The 19,655-nt window shown below is 37.0% G+C and overlaps 1 pseudogene; it reads right to left on the bottom strand.

Moving 5' to 3' along the window:
- Positions 1 to 18,240, bottom strand: part of LOC113934109 — a 40,083-nt pseudogene extending 21,843 nt beyond the window's left edge.
- Between the last annotated feature and the right edge of the window lie 1,415 nt (positions 18,241 to 19,655).

Here is a 19,655-nt window from a genome sequence, read left to right as displayed (position 1 = left end):
TACTTATAATAGCTGTGGGACAAAAAAACTAATAGCGGACTCCCTGTAATATGTGTGAGATACCAGAAGGGAATCCCAGGACACCATGGAAGATGAAAGATGCCTTGGTAAGACAGAAAGTACAATGAAGACTTCAGAGAAACTAATCTGTTTAAGACATTTAAAGAAAAAATCACTCATTGCCTGTAGCCTCAGATAATACATGTAATATTTATTCATACTAAAGTAATAATAGCTTACATATTCTATACTCACAGAATTTCAAGAATGATAGACATTTTAGTGGGTTACCATTTGGATTCTCAGATTTAACCAATGAGGAAAAAGAGGCCCAGAGAGGAGAAGTGGGAAGTTCAAGGTCACCCAGATCTTTAGAGGTGACCTTGTTAAATTTCAAAGTTCTTCAGTAGCAATTCAATATTGTTTCCAACACACTAAACCTTCTTTGCCTCTTCCATAGCTTTTTACTGATTGTACGTTGTTTATTCTCTCTTTTCTATGCAGATGCTCTAAGTCAACTTGCAGAGCTCTTATCTTTTCTTCAGCAATTCCTTAATGATTGTAGTTAATAAAATTGAGAAGATGAAATTGGAAATAGTGCTCAAATGGTGTTACCTTTTTTTGAATTTTCTGCTGATCTGAAGTAAAAATACAATTACCTCAGCTCAAACTCAGCATATTGTGTTTTTTGTTCTAGGTTACTTCATAAATTGTAATTATCATCATTTGTGGCTCTCACAAGATTATAGGTGACTGAGTACCTCATCAGCTAAGATCAGAATTTCCCATGGCATAAAACAAAACACTTGTATAATGACCTAGGAGAGTGGATTAAACATACTAAATGAGAGAGCTACACATTGAAAATGTTCACAGGATTATCAGTTTAGCTTTTCAAATCCATTCAACTAAAGTGAAATTGATGTGGCTCTGCTTAAGTATCAGTACTATTTTAGAGTTTAAATTTTACATCTCTGACTTTCAGTATTTAAGACTTTCACCATTTTCAATGCTGAAGAACAGGATCTGCACTTTTGCCTCACCCCCCCCCACCCCAATGATGGATGCATAATCCCTCTCTCCACCCAGTGTTCTTTCTGGTACATGAAGGATAGGGGAAACAGGGGAAGGCATGCAGGTTCCTAAGGCAGAGTCTCTGTAGATCTTCAGGGTCTAGAGTTTTTGTGCTTTCCTCTAGGACATTGCCCTTCAGAAAAGGCTGGGATGCCCAGAAGAATTTCCAGGGATTGAACATAGCAACTGCAAAAACTCAGTTCTGTGTGAAACATTACTGAACATCATGACTGTTATTGCTTAGTGGGTCACTGATGTATTCCAGGGCTTCAAACACATTATGTCACTTAATCTACACAAAATCTTATGAAATAGTTATTATTATCTTGATATTTCTCAAATCACATCTGTAGTGCAGGAAAGTATACAGAATTTGGATGCTAAAGTTATAATAAAAATATCAGTTATAAAAATAACAACAGGTATGCACTACTTACTATCTTAGAGATTCTTCTAAGTACTTTAAGCATGCTATTTAATCTTTCTTATTTATTTATTTATCTTTAATCTTATTTATTTAATCTTCACACCATCCATAAGAGTTATCATCCCCATTTTGAGACTATAAATCATCATTACATAATATGTTTAATGTCACAATTAATAGACGGAAGAACAAAGGTTTCAACCAGACCATCTGACTCTGGAGGTCACATGCCTAACCACGACACCACAAAAAGCTCTCATAAAAGATAGTCAATGAGGGTATTTATCTTCACTCAACCTATCTTCCATTGACAATAACAAGGAAAAAAAGTGTTATTTGCAGAGTCCTACCTCTTTAATAGATTTGTCATTTACCAAAATAATTCAAGTAATTGAGCAAACTCTTTAGTAGGTGGTTTAAATACTTATACACACACGTATATGTATATATATATAATATATTTATATCAGTATGTGATAATTGTTCTCCTTATTTGTCCTGAAATCTATGGCTTATCCATCCCCATGGATTGAAATGTTTATGTAGTGCTTCTTTTATCCTTGACAATATTTCTTCATAGGCAGTGTGATATACATGTGCATCTTGTATTAATTTAATCTACACCCTATGGGAGGTCAGTTGGCCTAATTGAGAGAACATACTCCAGGGATAGCTAGCATTTTAAATCTTCTAATCAGAAGCCCACATTCCAAAGATATGCACTCCAGCTATCTTTATTGCTAATATTCTTATGTCTGATTAGCATCAGATTAGCATAATGTGTATTATGAATTATTTTTTGTTATTGATAAGGGTGCAAGAAATATTAGGCAGACTTTCTTGCCCTTGCAGGAATGGGGTGTAAGAATCTAGAGACCAGGTTACCTATACCTTTTGGAAGTGGCCAGAATCTGAACTGGTCTAGGGTATACCCAGTGATTCTGAGCATATTTGTCACCATGCTGAATCCTACTGATAACAGATTTTTGCATTTTCCTCAAGCAAATCTTTCACATAGGTAGGGTCAAACCACTAAAAGGAACTTACAGAATAAGTTGCACTTTTTTACCAGTAAATGTTAGTATGTGTGACCAAATTCCTTCTGTTAAAGCCTCATTTTCATGTAACCTAGTTATAGGAGGAGACCTAAAACTCTTACTTGCCTCTACACTTAGAACTTTTATTACCATAGGGAGCCTGGGTGGCTCAGTTGGTTAAGAACATTTATTTACCATAAAACACCTACTAATTATAAATGACCAATTGCTTTAGACCAGTAGGCAGCAGGAGCTTGTGCGTGTGAGCACATACATGAGTGCATGTTTGCATGCACACACGTACAGATACACCTATAGGAGAATGGTAAAATAGGAGGAGTCGAATAGGAGACAGAATGGGGCTGCCAGCTATTTATATATGAGCTTATTTGTCCTTGTCCCTTAGGTTGGAAAGTTTTCATCCACAAATTCTCCTAAATTTCTTACTGGTGAGCAAGCTATTTGTCTTTGGCTGCAGAGATGGTAACACGTTATTTATGATCCACACTTAACTACAGTTGTTCAGATCTCTGTCACCCCCAAGATTGATGGTTAAAATGCACTCTACTTTAGTCTACCCTCTTCAGCTTACATGCCTTTATTTGTTCTTTGAAAGCCTAAGCTGTGTATATTTCAGAGAAAAATCTAGTTTAAATGCTCTTCCTTTTACATTTTATGTGTGACAAATGTTCAAACCACTTTTCTCCCTCAAAATTTCCAACATTATTGCTTTTTTCCTTTATTCTAATGTTGCCATGCTTCTTCCTCATGTCTTTAAATTAAGAAAACCATTTAGTAAGCAATGTAAAAACACTTCTCTAAGCCCTTAGGACTTATATTATCCAATACTGTTTTTAAGCTGTTAGAATCATGGTTTTCTTGAATTATAGGTGTTCATTTAAAATCTATGTTCTTTGCATTTGTCTATATGAATTAAGCATTCTCTACTCTGAATGGTATTTCTTGATTTTTTTTCCTTCTTACTTTTTGTTTTTATTTTCTGCTCTGGACTTAGCCATGGTTTTTTTTCAACTAAGAGTGAAGATATATTGTGGAACCAACAGAACCCTTCATTTGATCCAGTCCAGAGTAAATAAATTAGTACAAATAAAATCACTGGCAATAGTTTAGATAAATAATGCTGTGGTCCAGTAACAAATAATCCACAGTAAAAACAACAACAATATTATTTCTCACTCATATGGAGTCCACCCAAGGCTAAGGGACAGTCCAGGATAGCTCTCTTCCATGTGGTGACTCAGGAATCCAGGCTGCTTTTATCTTATGGTTATGCCATTTGCAATACTTGGCCTATGTGTTTTCCAAGTCCATGTAAAAGACAGTTAGAAGGCCGTCTATTGGATCTTAAGTGCTTTGCTCATAAGTGACACATACTATTTCTCCTTATATCACATTGCTTAACTGTAAGGGGACTACAAAAACCAGGGGAGCTGTGACGGTCTCTGCTTAGTGTTCTCATAGAGGAAGAGTTATATGATTGCTGAGGCCCTCTGGTATGAATATTACTCACACCACTGGAATGCTAATAAATATTTAAGGGTGAGCATGCATCTAAGTGTTCAAAGTTATCCTTGTAACTGGCATCTCCACTTAGAGATATGTGTGACTGGCATCTCATCAAACCAAAGTAAGTTTCTCCTTTACCACCTGCTTGTCCTTGCAAAGTATTAAAAAAGGGACTCTTCTTTTATGCAGTAGTCAGCCTGTTCCTCTCTTGAAGGCAAGAACAATAATGATGTTGGAGTAAGATGGGGAAGGTTTGGTGACTCCTTCCTTGGCAATAAATGATGAGGGAAGTCTTTCAACTGGATGTCTATATCTATAAGATTGTATCCAGTTGTGGATCAATATCTTGAAAATGTTAAAATAGCTTTTCAACTTTGAAACCTTGCTAAGCTTCTATTTTTTAAGATTCTATTTATTTATTTGACAAAGAGGGAGAGAGTGAGAGAGGGAACACAAGCAGGGGGAGTGGAAGAGGGAGAAGCAGTCTTCCCGTGGAGCAGGGAGCCCGATGTGGGGCCTGATCCCAGGACCCCAAGATCATGACCTGAGCGGAAGGCAGTGGCTCAACTGACTGAGCCACCCAGGCACCCCTTTGCTAAGCTTTTTATACCTTATCTACATCCATGTACAGATTAGCAGTGAAGTCCTTAAAAATGCAGCAACTGTACTTTTTTTTTTTTTTGATGCATGCAGGATGGAGAAAGGAAATCTGGGAAGCTGAAGATTGGTCAAGAGACTAGGCTTGGTGTCATTCAGGTCCTGGCTTAAATTCTCTTATAGTTGCCTATTAACCATTTGATCATAAGTGAGTTAATTAGCCTCTCTAAATCTCTCTGAAATGGAGATACAAACACTTACCTCAGTGGTGGTTGTGAAAATAAAATAAGAAAATGTACATTAATAGTACTTGCACTTAGAAGTAAGCATTCAATGGATACTGGCTATTGTTTTAATTGTTAACTTATAACCAAAATAGTAACAATACAGAGAAAAGAGGAAGAGCTACAAAAAAAGAAAACAGAGAAAGTCTACACCCCAGAAATCTCTCTAATTTTAGTAGTTGAAAGGTTTACAAGAGGTTTCTCAACAATATTAATATTTTATTAATATTAATTAATATTAACCAAAGATTGAAGTTCCAGAGATTTGAGGCCTCCTCTGATATTCCTCTTGCTTGCCATCTTTCCAATATTTTTCTTTATCTTTTTTGCTAATCAGTGGGAATTGGATTGTTTAATAGCAATGTCTCTTTTTTTTGATTCTGACTAGAGATGGTGGCCTTCCCAATCTAGTAGGAAAGTCTAGGAATGTGCCAGGAACATTAAGCAAGAGGGAAAGAAGGCTCAAATGTTGAAAATTGCTAAGTAGATTGAAGATGAGAGGGCCATTTTTATGGAGGCCATAGAAACAGAGGAAAAGCAATATGATCTGGGTCTGATAGGACTGGACCAAATGAGCTTGGTACCATATCAGGAGATCCAAGGAGACACTATGGGATTGAAGGTTGGGATGAGGGCAGGGATGACATCATGACTCCTCATTACAGAAAGGTGTCTGGCATGGGAAGATGAAACAAATTTTTCTCTAGTCTCAAAGGGCTCTAAATTTTTACATCTATGATATCCTTAAATCCTGTCCCTGACCCTTTCTCTATTTCATTCACTCTCAATAGTGATGACATGCAAAACATACCCTGGCACATCTCTTTAGTACAGTTGTTCTCAAAAGGTGGCCTCTATAGCATCTACAACATCATCTGGAAACATTATAGAAATGCAAATTATTGTCCCCCCACCAAATCAGAAACTCTGGAGGTAAACCCAGGAATTTGTTTTCTATAAGCATTCTGGCTGATTCTGATGCACACTAAAGTCTAAGAGCCATTGTTATAGAATATATTACATTATTTTTCCTATTCAGTATCTCCAAATATAACTCATCCCTCCCTCCCCACTTCAGCTAACATACCCAGTTCCACTATTTATAACTTAAATGTCTTCTCTTTAATGCCAACTTTATAAGACAGAAACTTAAATTTATCATCTTCTCCTTGCCCACCCCTCATATCAAATCACCACTCATCCAATCACCAAGTAGCTCCAATCCATCCTCCTCTCCACCCTCACAGACCACCATCAACTCAGTCTGCACTATTGAAAGACCTTCTTGCTGAGCCACTATTTTGTGCCAGATTTTGTATTAGGCCAGTCAGCAAACTAGAGACTGCAGAGTATATCCAGGTCATGGCTTGCTTTTGTAAGCAAGTTTTTATTAAAATATAGCTACACTCATTTTTAAAAATATTGTCTTTGACTTCTCGTTTGCTATGACCAAGTTAGTAGTTGTAACAGAGACTGTATGATTCACAAAGTCCAAAATATTTACTAGGTGGCCCTATATTGAAAAGCTCCACCCAACCCCATGCTAGGTACTGGGCATACATGGAGACAGAGATGTCATATCCTCATGGAACTTACAGTCCAGCAGGGAAAATCAGAAGATAAAGTGTGTTACCCAGTTATCCAGGTCAAGAGTTTCAAAGGCAATGTAGAAATTCATCAGACAAAGAGAAAAGGAGAAAAGTACTACACTCAGAGGAAATAACTTATTTATTTTATTTAATATAATTTCTCTCAGTATTTGGTAAAGTCCTCAGTACATTCTGGTTTTCAGTGTAGCTGGCTAATAATCATTTCATGAAATCCTTTGAGCCTATTTTTAAAGCAGGGACCTTCCAGTCACTCCCTTCCCGGTGGGAGTCCAGGTTGTACAGTAAAGTCCTAGTTCTAGAAGTGATTATAGATGTGACACAAGGCAGTGGTGGGAACACATCCTTTGAGCACGTAAGGCACTCCATATTGAGATGCTAAACCAATTTCTTCCTGAAAGCTCAACTTATGCTTTGCATGTTGCCAAAAGTAGTGACTATCAGATCACACTTTACATCTGTTAACAAGTGCCCTGGGTAGAATAGTATTGGTGTAACAATTTTGCCCCAGGGTGTGTGGCAAAATGTGTATGTATGCACCACAAATTTTTCAAGGCAAATTGCATGTAGGAGGTGAAATGATTTTGGTTATGTGTTCCTCTTTCCCACTGAAAATTATTTTCCTCTTTGTAGAAACACTTGAGGAAAACATTTGAAAAATCACAGAAACTCAAGAAAATATAACTGAAATAATTTTAGAGGCATTTGTTTCCTTTACTTTTTCTCCTTCTTTAATTGCATGCTACTAAAGATGAAAACAAACCAAAAAACCCACCTCCCTCCCCTCCCTGGAGACAAGCACTTCAGAAGCACTTTCCTCTCTCTTCTGGGGGAAAAAAAAAAAAAAAAAAGTATAAGGACAGGGGCCCAGACCACCGTTGCTGAGACTCCAACAATTTGTGGCCAGAGCCATTTCTCTTCTCATATTGCTGTAACCTTATCTGCTTTGACTGCTATCCTACTATCTCAGGTAAAACACATATGCCATTTTCCCTTCTGCCTTCAAAGCCATGCTAGAATAATTCCACCTGTTTTGTATCTGGCACTGATCCTTTTTGGCATGAAAAATGGAAACACTGGGACTGTTAAAGCTCTGTCTACATTTCCAACATCTCTCTGGGCACCCTCCTCCAGCTAATAACTCGTTCCTCTCCAAATGGTACATTTTCACTTCAGGTGGGGATGTCTTCAGATGGCTGTTTTAGAGGTAGAAGTAGTTAGGGGATCTGAGAGACTTCTTAATTTCCCCCTCCTCTCCAACTTGTAACATTCCTCATGAATCAGATCATTGACTGCTTGCTGCTTTTTCTCCTGCACAAGCTGCTCCCATTATCACCAGCATTACTTTCAATCTTGTTGCAGATCTAGCTGATTAAAAACACTAGTCTTGAGAAAATTCTCTTTCTGGAAAGTCAATGCTTGCGGGAGATTAAGACCATTTATATTGTAAGGCACTCCCTTCAAAGCCTCTCGTGGCTTTACTCTCTTGACTGATGCAAACCTCAACTAATTCTCTTTATCCAGATAATCCACTCGCTTCCAATATTCATCAGATGGCAAAATGAAAAGCTTTTAAGAAAGAGAATAAATGCACAGGCTTAAAATCACATAGAATTTTAGTCTTAATAAAATTGTGAAAGAAATTATGAGGAAATCAGCATTCTGAATCTTCTTCCCAATGAGAAAACTTAAAATCCGATAAAATCCATGAGACCATAGCAAATATGTTTTGTACCTCTTGAATTGCTTCAGCAGTGTTTGGATCACAAACTTTCGATGAGGAAAAAATAAATGTATTTTTTCTCTCTGATAAGATTACCTACCGGAAGACAAACTCCCCCTGTCTGGACTCCTGTTACTTCCCTTTATGTATGTGGAATTCTCATTGCACTGTCTCTCCATTTGATGCCTAAATCATAGTCATTGGATATTTAATGCGCAGTGACCACACACAAGGTACTAACAAATATACAATAACTACAGTAAAAGAGGGAAATCTTGTCCTGAGGGAACTTCCAGTATTACAGTAAGGCTTGATGGAGTTGTTCTAAGGCCAGAAAACCAGGGGAAGCTGAGAAGCTTCCTATAGCACTAAAAGAAAGAAAATGTAGTGGGGGGGGGGGAAGGATGTTTTTGAAGCAGTGACATCTAGAACTCCAGTCCCAAATTTATGGAATTAATAGTTGAATAGATTTCTGAGACTACCTATAAGATATGTGATTTTAAAGTGTTGTAAATTATGACTCATGATCTCTAACAGTGTTAGGGATGACATGTAAAATGATACTACAAAATTCTTATTGTCGCTGCCAGGATACCACCAGGAAATAGCCAGTATTTTCCAAACATATTAAAAAGCAATGTAGCAAATCTTTCACTTTGAAGAATTCTATCCAAGAGAGGAAAATTTTTAAAAAGCCTGTTTTCTTTACAGATGGCCATATGCTATGATTAGGTATCAACTGACTTAGCATTCACCAAAAGAGGGTCTGATATTTAGAGCAAGAGGATGTGAGAAGAAAGGACCATTCAGGGTAGGAGCTAGCAGATTTCTTTCCCAGGTTCACAATGTATTTCATGAATGGGCTGTTTCAGGCAAGTAGAGTAAAATGGTGAGGATTGTTGTAAAAAAGCAAACAGGAGAGCTGTAAACCATACTCTATTGTCAAACACAAAAACTATCATTCTAAGCTTAGTCAGTGCAAACCAAACAAGCAGACCATAGGCCAATCGTGTTGCCTGTAAGGTTTCATGCCGTTCACTCAGTTTCTACAGAGTGCTTTGGGTGCCCACAGGGATGGGTATTGATGGTCAAACAGTTGAGATGAGTGCATTTGTGTTTGCTTGTGGGCCCTGTTACTTGATGGCTCCATAATGAAACAATGAATGTGCTGAGTTGTAAAATGATAAGGATCATCTATAACACTCAGCCTGGGAAAGGCCTTTTACACAGGGAGAATCCTATTCAGGGCTTGTGGGAGATAGAAAACCTCAATGGGAACATTTGGTCCTATAGGTAGGCACCATCCCAAAATATTTGACTAAAGGGAGAAGAATAAGTCAATTTCATCTTGGCTAAATATTTTTCTTAACCACATCATCAGTGGGAATATTGATATAATTGGCAAACCCCAATCCACAATATAAGTGTAGGGTGTAAGAGCAACTCCTAATCATTCATTGCTGGGGGTAAAAGAGGCTTCACCTGCCTTCTTTCCAACTACAAAGATAGCAAGGCATCCCCTGATTAAGAATTTTACCTGCTCCAAACTATAAAGGAAAATCAATGTAAAGTTTTTGCTTCATTTTTCTATGGCTAGGTAGATGGTTGGCATTGGTGTGTGGGGGATGGCTTTAACATGAGTCCCAGTTTTTATGCCTTGGGCACAATCTAAAAGGTGAATGACTACATAAAACACTGCCTCTACTCTGAGTGGAGGCCCCTATGCCTATTATGGGACTTTTAGGGAAACATATTCTCCCTGAATTTGAATTGAAACTCTACTGAGCTCAAGGGTCAGCGTTATTCTTAGGAGACTATGTATTTATGAAATGGTATATCTCTGTCTCATGCCAGTGGGTAAACTTTACAGACTGCCAGATTTAGAGTGACCAAACCGAGCTCAAGTTGATGTCTTAGGCTGGGGTATAGAAACATCACCTCCCTTACTTGTAGTCTGTAATACTACTTCAGGCTAAATAACTTTTAGACTTTGGTAAATGCATTGCTGGTCGTTATTCTGTTTTGCTGACTCCCTGAAGGGAGAAGATATGCTGGTAGTGAGGATTGAAAAAGAATGTCCTCAGGGAGGGAAGCAAGTAAGAAATTGGGGTATGTGTAGAGGGTTTCATTTGGGAGATTTTCCTCTTTGGTCTAGGAAACAATCCTATATTTTGAGAATAACTATTTGCATATTTGAACACATTTTAGCAAGGTCTGATGCAACTAAAACGCTTTTTCTTATTTATTTTAACGGGTGATTATATTCAAGTCACCTTTCTGATTTCACTTTAAATGTTATTTGCACAGAAAATGCTCCCCTATACCCAGAGGATGAGATTCTTCAATCATATCTTAATACCTTGCACTTGCTAGTTTGTAATCTGTGTTGGTGATTATATAATTAACCCAGAAGCATAGTTTGCTCACTATTGGTTCTCCAGCACTTCGTGCAATGCCTGATCCATGGCAAGAATTCATTACATGTATGTCAGATAAAGTAGCGTCCCTGAGGGGTGATCAGAGTGGTGGAGAAGAGCCCGACATGGGAGCAAGTGGATGGACATGGGCTTAAATTTCTCCTTCCCAGATATATTAAAGGAAGGTGACTCTTGGAGAAAGACAATGCCTGGGCACCGAATAGAAACTTGGAAGCACTTTTTGTTCTTTGTGAAGTTTTAGTATGTTTTAAGCAAGTGGAATCTGATCTAAATTGAGTATGTATTTTCAAATGAGAGTTCAGGAAATTTTTTTCAGGGTGCACACAACTTATATTCAAGTATTTAATTCTTGAGTATAAAAGGAGTGTCAGATTTGTAAAACGTAGCTCCATTGTGCCTTACTCCTTTCATTAACATCTTGTTATACTTAATAATTTGCCATTTTTAATAACTTATAATATGTATTGTACTTAAGCATAATAAAGTGATCCAAATGAGATATGAACATAAATTGGCAACACCCCACAAAATACTTGCACATAAGCTATTTTTAAATACGTTATACTTGAGAATTTCACTAAGTACTTTCCTTGCTCATCCCCAGGGCAGAGCTGGTGAACAAATTGAGGAGCAAGTATCTTCTTATTCAATTACACTTTATCTCTGTATCTACCTAAAATCATGTTACAACACAGTTACTGAATAAAAGTGTCCTGAATAAATAGATAAATAAATAAAAGAATGGATCCCTACACTTTCCTAGAATAAAGTGAACTTGAGAAGCTTTTTCTTAATTAATATGTCAGAAAAAAAACTTTTACAGCTTGATACTAATTGTAATGTCATGGGTTATAGTATTTTCAGAAATTATAAGGCTGTCATTTGTCCCATTGTCCATTTGTCCCCTGAACATCTAGACTGATGGATTACCTTGAATATATGTAATGGTAGAGATAAAGAAAAGAAAGGAACAAGAAAGGGTGGATCCAGGTTTTGTAACATCTGAACTTTATACAATGTCGGGGATCCCTTTTGTCAGAAAAATAATTTTTTAAAATCACAACTTTAGGTGCAAGCCCTTAGATAGGACCACACAAGACAAGGGCTGAAGTACAAAGCTTATGAGCCTCAGGCCAAATCTGCTTCTGGTGCTTAGACTATAGAATCATCCACACTTGGGTCTGCTGGTCATTGCAGAACCCAAACAATAATTGTTACAGCCTTCAACAGCGACTTTGCAGGATTTGAAAGCTGAATGGCATCATGAAAGTATTTAAGTAGGTTTTTAGCAGAAATTATATGATAATAAAAATACTTCCTCATTTATTAGCATGACCGAGTGACTTCCTGAGAATACATGATGAGCTTGATCCCCAAACTACAAGGATTCACAGGTTGAGTGAACAGCTATAATCCATTTAGCCCCACTTGACTGACCATTTTCTGCAGAAGTTAAAGTTGGAATAGAAAAATCCTGCCCAATTTCACACTGTCCACACAGTGATTTAGTACCCAGCAACTTTTTAGTTATGCCATGGCTTCCTATCTATCTTCTAGAAATGTCCGTTTTTATTCTTTATGTCAAGAATCTAAACAACTATCTCTACTAGCCTGTGCGATGCAAAGGGACTAGAATCTTCAAGCTCTGCCCATCCTGTCCCACCTTTTGAAAAAGATTGAGAAAAAAGTTCATAAATGCATATAGACACAGCCTCCCTCTGTTGAAATGACAGGGTTGTGCTCATGGCCTAGAAGTTATCTGCAAGCATGAGCAGCTGATGATTGAACAAGTAAGGTGATTAGTAAAGTGTGAGCTCAATATACTGTGCCCTTTATACTTTTTTTTTCATAATTCCATATGATCAGTGAAGGATGACAGGCTCATTCTACCATAAAGTAAATTATGAGAGCACTTTATTTTTTTATAAAATACAAACCCAACACTCCCATTACTTGTGACAAACGTTATGCACATGAAATGACACTTTTTTTTTTAATCCCATGACTACAAAAGAAAGTTAGTGGGCCTAAAACTGTGGTCATGGATTCATCTAAAAAGATATTAAGGTTCACATATTTCTTTTTTTTTTTAAAGATTTTATTTATTTATTTGAGAGAGAGAGAATGAGAGATAGAGAGCACGAGAGGGAAGAGGGTCAGAGGGAGAAGCAGACTCCCCGCTGAGCAGGGAGCCCGATGCGGGACTCGATCCCGGGACTCCAGGATCATGACCTGAGCCGAAGGCAGTCGCTTAACCAACTGAGCCACCCAGGCACCCTAAGGTTCACATATTTCTATGTCACATGGAAAGACCAAGACACTCAAGTTAATGGATAGATCTGTAATCTTTTCTTTATTAACACAAAAAAATACCCCGCCAAACCAGTATTGCTCTTTAGTATGGCATCCTGGATTCTCTGTAGAAGTGAAATGGATTGGTTCAACATTTTTTAGTTTATCTTATTATGCCTGTTTATTACTTTATGGGTTTACTGAGCTTGTTGTTGGACTATAAATTACTGCGTAAACCAATTAATTAATTGTCTTTCTAAAACTAACTGGTATAGTCTCCACGTGCTGCCTTTTAACAATACCAAAGACTAGTTTCTCCACCAATGTCTCAGAAATTTGAGTAAATATAGTGAAGTGATAACTCTTTGGATTATAATTTATTTATAAGAAGCTCTATTTCAGAACAAAGTTGAAGATCTTCATACTAAAATCCAATATAGGTTCAGAATCTCAAAAAATATTCCCTGTAACATATTTCCTTTTCAAGATTAAATGACTACTGAATCAGTCTCTGTCATGTTTTCTACCTCAAACTATTCAACATTTTAAATTTGTGTTTGGCACATATTGGTTGAAGTCATAGCATTTTCCAAATTGTTCTGTAAAACAGTTTTTAAGAATGCCAATACGTAGACAGCCCATAAAGAACCCATGATCTAAATAGCTTGTGATGTGCCGGATTATACCCCTCTTCTAGAGAGTTACAATCCACAATGACATATTGAAGGCTTTGAGAAGTCATGGGATAGAGAAGTACTAGACTGAAGAAAACTGTTCTCCAAATTTATTTGAAGAAAAATGTCATTTATGTGGCTTCTTAAAAACGTTTTGCAGAACAGTGTTCCAGGGACCATCAGCTTAGGAAGTGCTGAATCAGTAATTGCAAGGAGACCACGATGATATACATCAGGTACCTGTGGTACTTTAGAAAGCTCTAACAACCATCCTCCAATGAACTCAGCAGCACTCAGGCAATGTGTCTCATTAGCATAAATTATTATTCATTTATATATACATGTCTGAGATTTGGGGCAGTATAAAAAGCTGTCAAATATGAAAGCTGTGCATGTTCCATTTATTATAAAAACTGTCTCTTTAGATTTAGACATTGATTTGCAGAATATCTAAATAGTGTAGTATTTTAGAAGTTATCTAGACAAGTAGTTCTCAATCATGAAAGCAAACCATTTGGAGAGGGTGGTAAAAATCCAGATTCTCAGGCCTCAGTTCTGGAGCGTCTGATAGACTAGGCTTAGAATAGCACTCATATTTGTAGCTTAAAATTGCCTTCAACAATTCTCTTCTGAAACAGATTTGGGACATACTGATCTAGGCCAAACTTTCCAAGGATCCCATCTACAATGTTTCAATAAATAGTGACTTCTAAGCCTAAATACTTCCAAGATGGTTTGTGTCATTGTTAAAAATTCTCTCTTGCTTGAATCTAAAATATAACTAAAAGCTAGTACTTGCTGGTTGTTTATTAAGTGTCACACACTATATTAAGCACCTCTATGAATTATTTCATTTAGTTGTCATAATAATGCTGTGAGGTAGATGCTATTATTATTTGCTTCTATCGATGAGGAAAACAAACCTTATGGAAGTTATATAACACCTTTAGGAATCAAATTTTAAGTTCAAACATTTATTAAGAAGTCAGGATTATTTTTCTTGTGGTAAATCAAATACAAATAAAATGGCACAGACCCTGTACAGCAAAGATGTATGAAAATGTGATCGATATTTTTACTTATTTGAAAATTTCTATCCAAATAAAGAATTTAGCCAGATATTTTTTGATTCACATACAGAACAATATTTATTATCCAACCCATAAATTATGCTAAAGATTCTTGAAGTCTATAAACTCAAGAGATGTTTGATGAATAACAAAATAGTCACTATTGGCACTTATTTAATGTTCCCAGAAGTTTGTTAAGGGAGACACCTATTTCCAGTCTACCACAGAACTTATACTAATCATGTCTTTCAGAAAAAAAAAATAGATGCTTGAAAAGTGCCTTCACTATTAACACTTACAGATTTCATATGTCACTCAGTGACATTTGGTTTTCTGAGCTCTTACAAAGAAATGATATGTTACAGAGGAGTATCATTACCTGTCAGATATTATTTCTAGCTTTGTTGATAAAGAAAGGCAACACTATACAGAGTCTACTCCTTTGGAAAGATAAGTCTTTATGAGGTTACATTAGCCTTTTACAATTATAAGACTTTTTTATTTTTTCACTTTTATCTACATAATTACAAAAATCAATGATAAGTGTTTTATTGAAGACTCTTCATACTTAACAAAAATTATTAAGTAAATATAGTAAATTTATGAACTGAGTTAGTTGAAAGCTTAAACCATCAAGAGGCACTATCCTGTTATTTCCCTTTTAGTCATATCTCTATGCTGGGTTTTATTTGGGACTCTTCTGCACAGCAAACCTAGTTTTAACTACATGTTTAAAAGGATTTTAAGCTTGATGGATTCTAAGTTCTTTCCCATCTTGAAATACTATGATACTTGCTAGAGTGTACGTCAAGAGAACATATGGTTATTTGGCTCAGCTGTCCAGAGAACTGGGGATTAAAATTCTGTGTTTCCTGTTTAGCTACATTCTGTTTCACAGACATAGGCTGCTCCCATACTCCCAAACAATGTTTCTGCCAGTGCAGAGGATAATGTACAAGATTATTAACAACTCTGGAAAAAACTCATCTCCCTTACCTGGATAAACAACACAAACTCAACCTCATTCTTGATGGTGATAAAAATAATCTTTGTATAGAAAGGATAGCATAACACTATTAATATAGTTACTGCCATTTATTTTAAAAGAAACAGACCTTCAGAGGAGGCAACATGTGGACAGTGGCATTATATAGTGTCTGCTCTCTAAGACACTTCAATTCACTGTTTTTTTGTTTAGCAAGGCTGAGATCCATGGAAAGAAGGAGAGATGAGAGTCAAAGCAAGACTGCTCTGTTCATGCAGGAGAATCCTCCATTTTTAGTGAAAAAGATTCTGACATTTAAAAAAAACTGAGACACTAATATTTTCATTTATAGTAAGATTTAGGGGCAATTATGCAGACATGGTTTCACGCTGTCTGTACTATGTAGCATGGCATAAATAGTATCATTCATTTAACTACTCAGTAAAGTCATTTATTGACTACCAATTTGAAGGAGACTGCTGGCTACATGCTGTATAAAGTCATGAGCCTTATTGTAGTCCAGATTAGAAAGCCAACATGGAACTCTGCTGCCTCAGTTACATAGAATCAAAGAAGTCCTGAAGGACAAATTTTTTTCCAGAGACGTCAGGAGAGCCACATGTTGTTAGTTAAGTAACCACTCTATAGACTGATAAAAATGGAACACATCGTTTCTTAACAAAATGAGTTTCGAAAGCAATTACGGTTTCTAGAGTAAAACCTAGGTTGCTTCACAACAAAAGGCTACAGCTTGCTTTATCTCAAATTATCCTATGGAATATTTCCAGAATAAAAGGAATATAATATTTTTGAAGTGTATACTCTAAAAGTTATCAAATGCAAATTTAGGACAAAACAAACATCATTCTGACAAGGGTTCAACAGTAATCAATGAATCAGGACAATGAATCATGAATCATAGTCAACCACACTGAATGGGTGGTGGTGATGTGGGGCATAGTGATGTAAAATGAGTCAAGTAGAAGAAATGGAATATATCTAAGCTAAAGCACACCTTGGAAAAAGTAAATTGACCAATAGACAGCTATTGGCTTATGTAGGCATTTTGTCTAAAAGGCGGGGTTGGGGGAGGGAACTACCAAAATTGCCTAGGGAACTATGGCTAGTAAACAAAGCATGTGGCAAACAGGGAGAAAATAAGATCCTACCTGCATATCTATACTTAGGAAGCAAAGCCATTGGGCCATATCAACTTCAGTGTGCATCCTACATGATGCACTATGGCATAGATGCCTTTGATTCAACAGTAGACATTTTCTTGGGAGAGGCATTAGATAGCAACAGATACTTTGAGAATTTCTGGAAAAAAGAGGTAGGCTTTTTAATTAATCCTCATTAAATGTTATATACACATGGTAATAAGATCGTATGTTGGGGTGCTTGGATGGCTCAGTTGGTTAAGTGTCTGCCTTTGGCTGAGGTCATGATCCCAGGGTCCTGGGATTGAACCCCATGTGGGGTTCCCTGCTTAGCAAGGAGTCTGTTTCTCCCTCTTCCTCTGCCCCTCCCCCCAACTTGGGTTCTCTCGCTCTCAAATAAAAAATAAAATCTTTAAAAAAAGATTGTATGTATATACACATGTGCTAAAATAAGAATCTCTGGCTTTCTCTAAATGACACTCCTAAGACTGATGCAGGAAATACCACATATAATCAATATATTTATTGATGCATTTCTAATATGGTTGGTCAAATGCAGACTGAAATTTAGCCCAGAGCAGAATGACAAAATGGCCATAACTGTTTTCAAGACAATTATAAGACTGAAAAAAAAAGCAATTATAGAATCTCTGCTCTAAAACTGTTTTTTTGTTGTTGTTGTATTTAGTAAAAAGAACTAACAAAACCAAACAATTCAGCTCATACCAAATCTGATTCATTTGATTCCTGGTGAGTTCAGACCTGCTGGCTGCTATTTCAAGCCTCATTTCTTTCTGACCTCAAATAATAAAGTTGAAGCCAGCCAGTTTCCATTCAGCCTTGTTGCATTATCTGCCAGTTTATAAGGCTTTATGTTTGCATCAAAAATGTTATAGGAGAAAAACCAAAAGAAGTCAGAAATCTGGGCAATTTTCCCTGTTTTACACAGATTTTAAAAATGTTGTAAAGTTGCCAAGCACTGGACATACTTGATAGCAGAAAATAATCCAAACCCTGAAAAATCTCTGTCACTATTTTGTTAACTCCTTACAACAACAAATTGTTGTACTGGTTTCTCCTCTTTCCTTGTTTCCCTGCTTCCTGGCTTCAGCCCTCTCTTCCTCCCTTCCTTCTTCCTTCCCTCCTGTCTACCCATTCAGCACTTCCTCTACTTCCTTCTGTGTGCCAGGCTCCCTTAAGCCTCCCACAGTCTAACAGGAAAAGAGACACATAAACCAATACTGGCCAATGACGTACCCAAATCTGGATTTCTCCACAGTGTGGCAGCTATCATTAGCAGAACTGGCTTCTTACTTTGACAAAGTGGGCTGCTTCTAAGCAGCATGATCGCACGGTCAGAGGGTGTCACAAATCCCTGCCTGACTTTAGATTCTCCAATCAAACTGCCTATTGTGAGAGCACCTTGCTGCCAGGGGAGGAATCATACCATTAGGGCCATTCCTATTTGGCCATCAAGGCTCACAGCAGGAATTGCCTCATGCATTCCTTTCTCATACCTGCTATCCCACTGTAGTATTCAGGTGTAGTTGAACTTTCTTCCCACAACACCTGCGCTTATGTCTAACTAGGATTTCCATCACAGTGCTGTCATTGTTTGGTGAACAAGCTATCTCCCCATTAGTCTTTGAGAGCCCTTAGGGCAGGAATTTTTCTTTCATTTCAGTTTCCCAACACCTAGCAAAATACTGTGCACACAGTGAGTGCTCAGGAAATACTTGGTAAATAAATTCATTAGAAAACATACTCCCCAGTTGAGAATTCCTGACAAATAGTCAACAAATATTTACTGAGCCTGTAGTACATTCTAAGCAGTAGACACAGGTATACTGCAGAAACAAAGTGGCATGTCTTTGTAGAACATGCATCCTCAAGGGATGATACAAATAGTGAAGAACAAATAAACTGTTTTAACAGCAATAAAACATAAAGAAAATAATCAAATAAAGGTTGACTGGGGAAGGCTGTTGTAGAAGCTTCTCTGAGGAGGTGACATTTAAGCTGAGACCTGAAGAATGAGGGAGTTAGTAAAGTGACCAGAAAGGAGAGAATGGCCATGGCAGAAGGGAAAGTTGGTGTAAGATAAGACTTTGAAGTGTTCCAGGCATAGAAAGAAGGCTATTGTGTCTGGAGCACTGCAAATGAGGGAATAGTAAGAGATGAGATCTGCAATATAAGCAGTACAAAATTACAAAGAGCTCTTAAACCAAAGCTAGGAGCTGGGGTTTTATTCTATAAGCAAGGGGAAGCCTTTGTGGGGTTTTAAGCAGAAGAGTGATATGAGCCATTATTTGATTTAAATAGATGATGCTTTCATCAGTGATGTAGAAAAATAGTTTGCAGTAACAAGAGAGGAATCAGGGAAAACAATTAGACAGGAATGAGATTCAAAACACTAATTAGCTTCTATAGCCTCTTACACCTGTCAATCAGAAAAGTCATCAATCAATCAGAATGGACACTGGTCAATGGGTCATAATATATGAATAGAGCTGAATAGTTGGTTAACCTGGTAGCATGCAGTGAGAGATAATGGTGGAATTAAATAGGTGGGTAGTCAAAGGATGAAGAGAAGTGAATTCATGAAAAATATATTTGGACGGTATAACTGAAAGGATTTGCAGGTAGATTGAATGTAATAGGTCTTTGGATAAGAGACGTATCTTTGGTAAATCTAACTGGAAAGTTTGGATTGAGCAATCAATGGTATGGGTGTCTATTCCATTTTAATGAAGAGCAATT

The sequence above is a fragment of the Zalophus californianus genome, chromosome 13 (assembly GCF_009762305.2).
Source record: "Zalophus californianus isolate mZalCal1 chromosome 13, mZalCal1.pri.v2, whole genome shotgun sequence".
Lineage (NCBI taxonomy): Eukaryota > Metazoa > Chordata > Mammalia > Carnivora > Otariidae > Zalophus > Zalophus californianus.
This window is presented reverse-complemented; position numbering and strand designations above follow the sequence as displayed.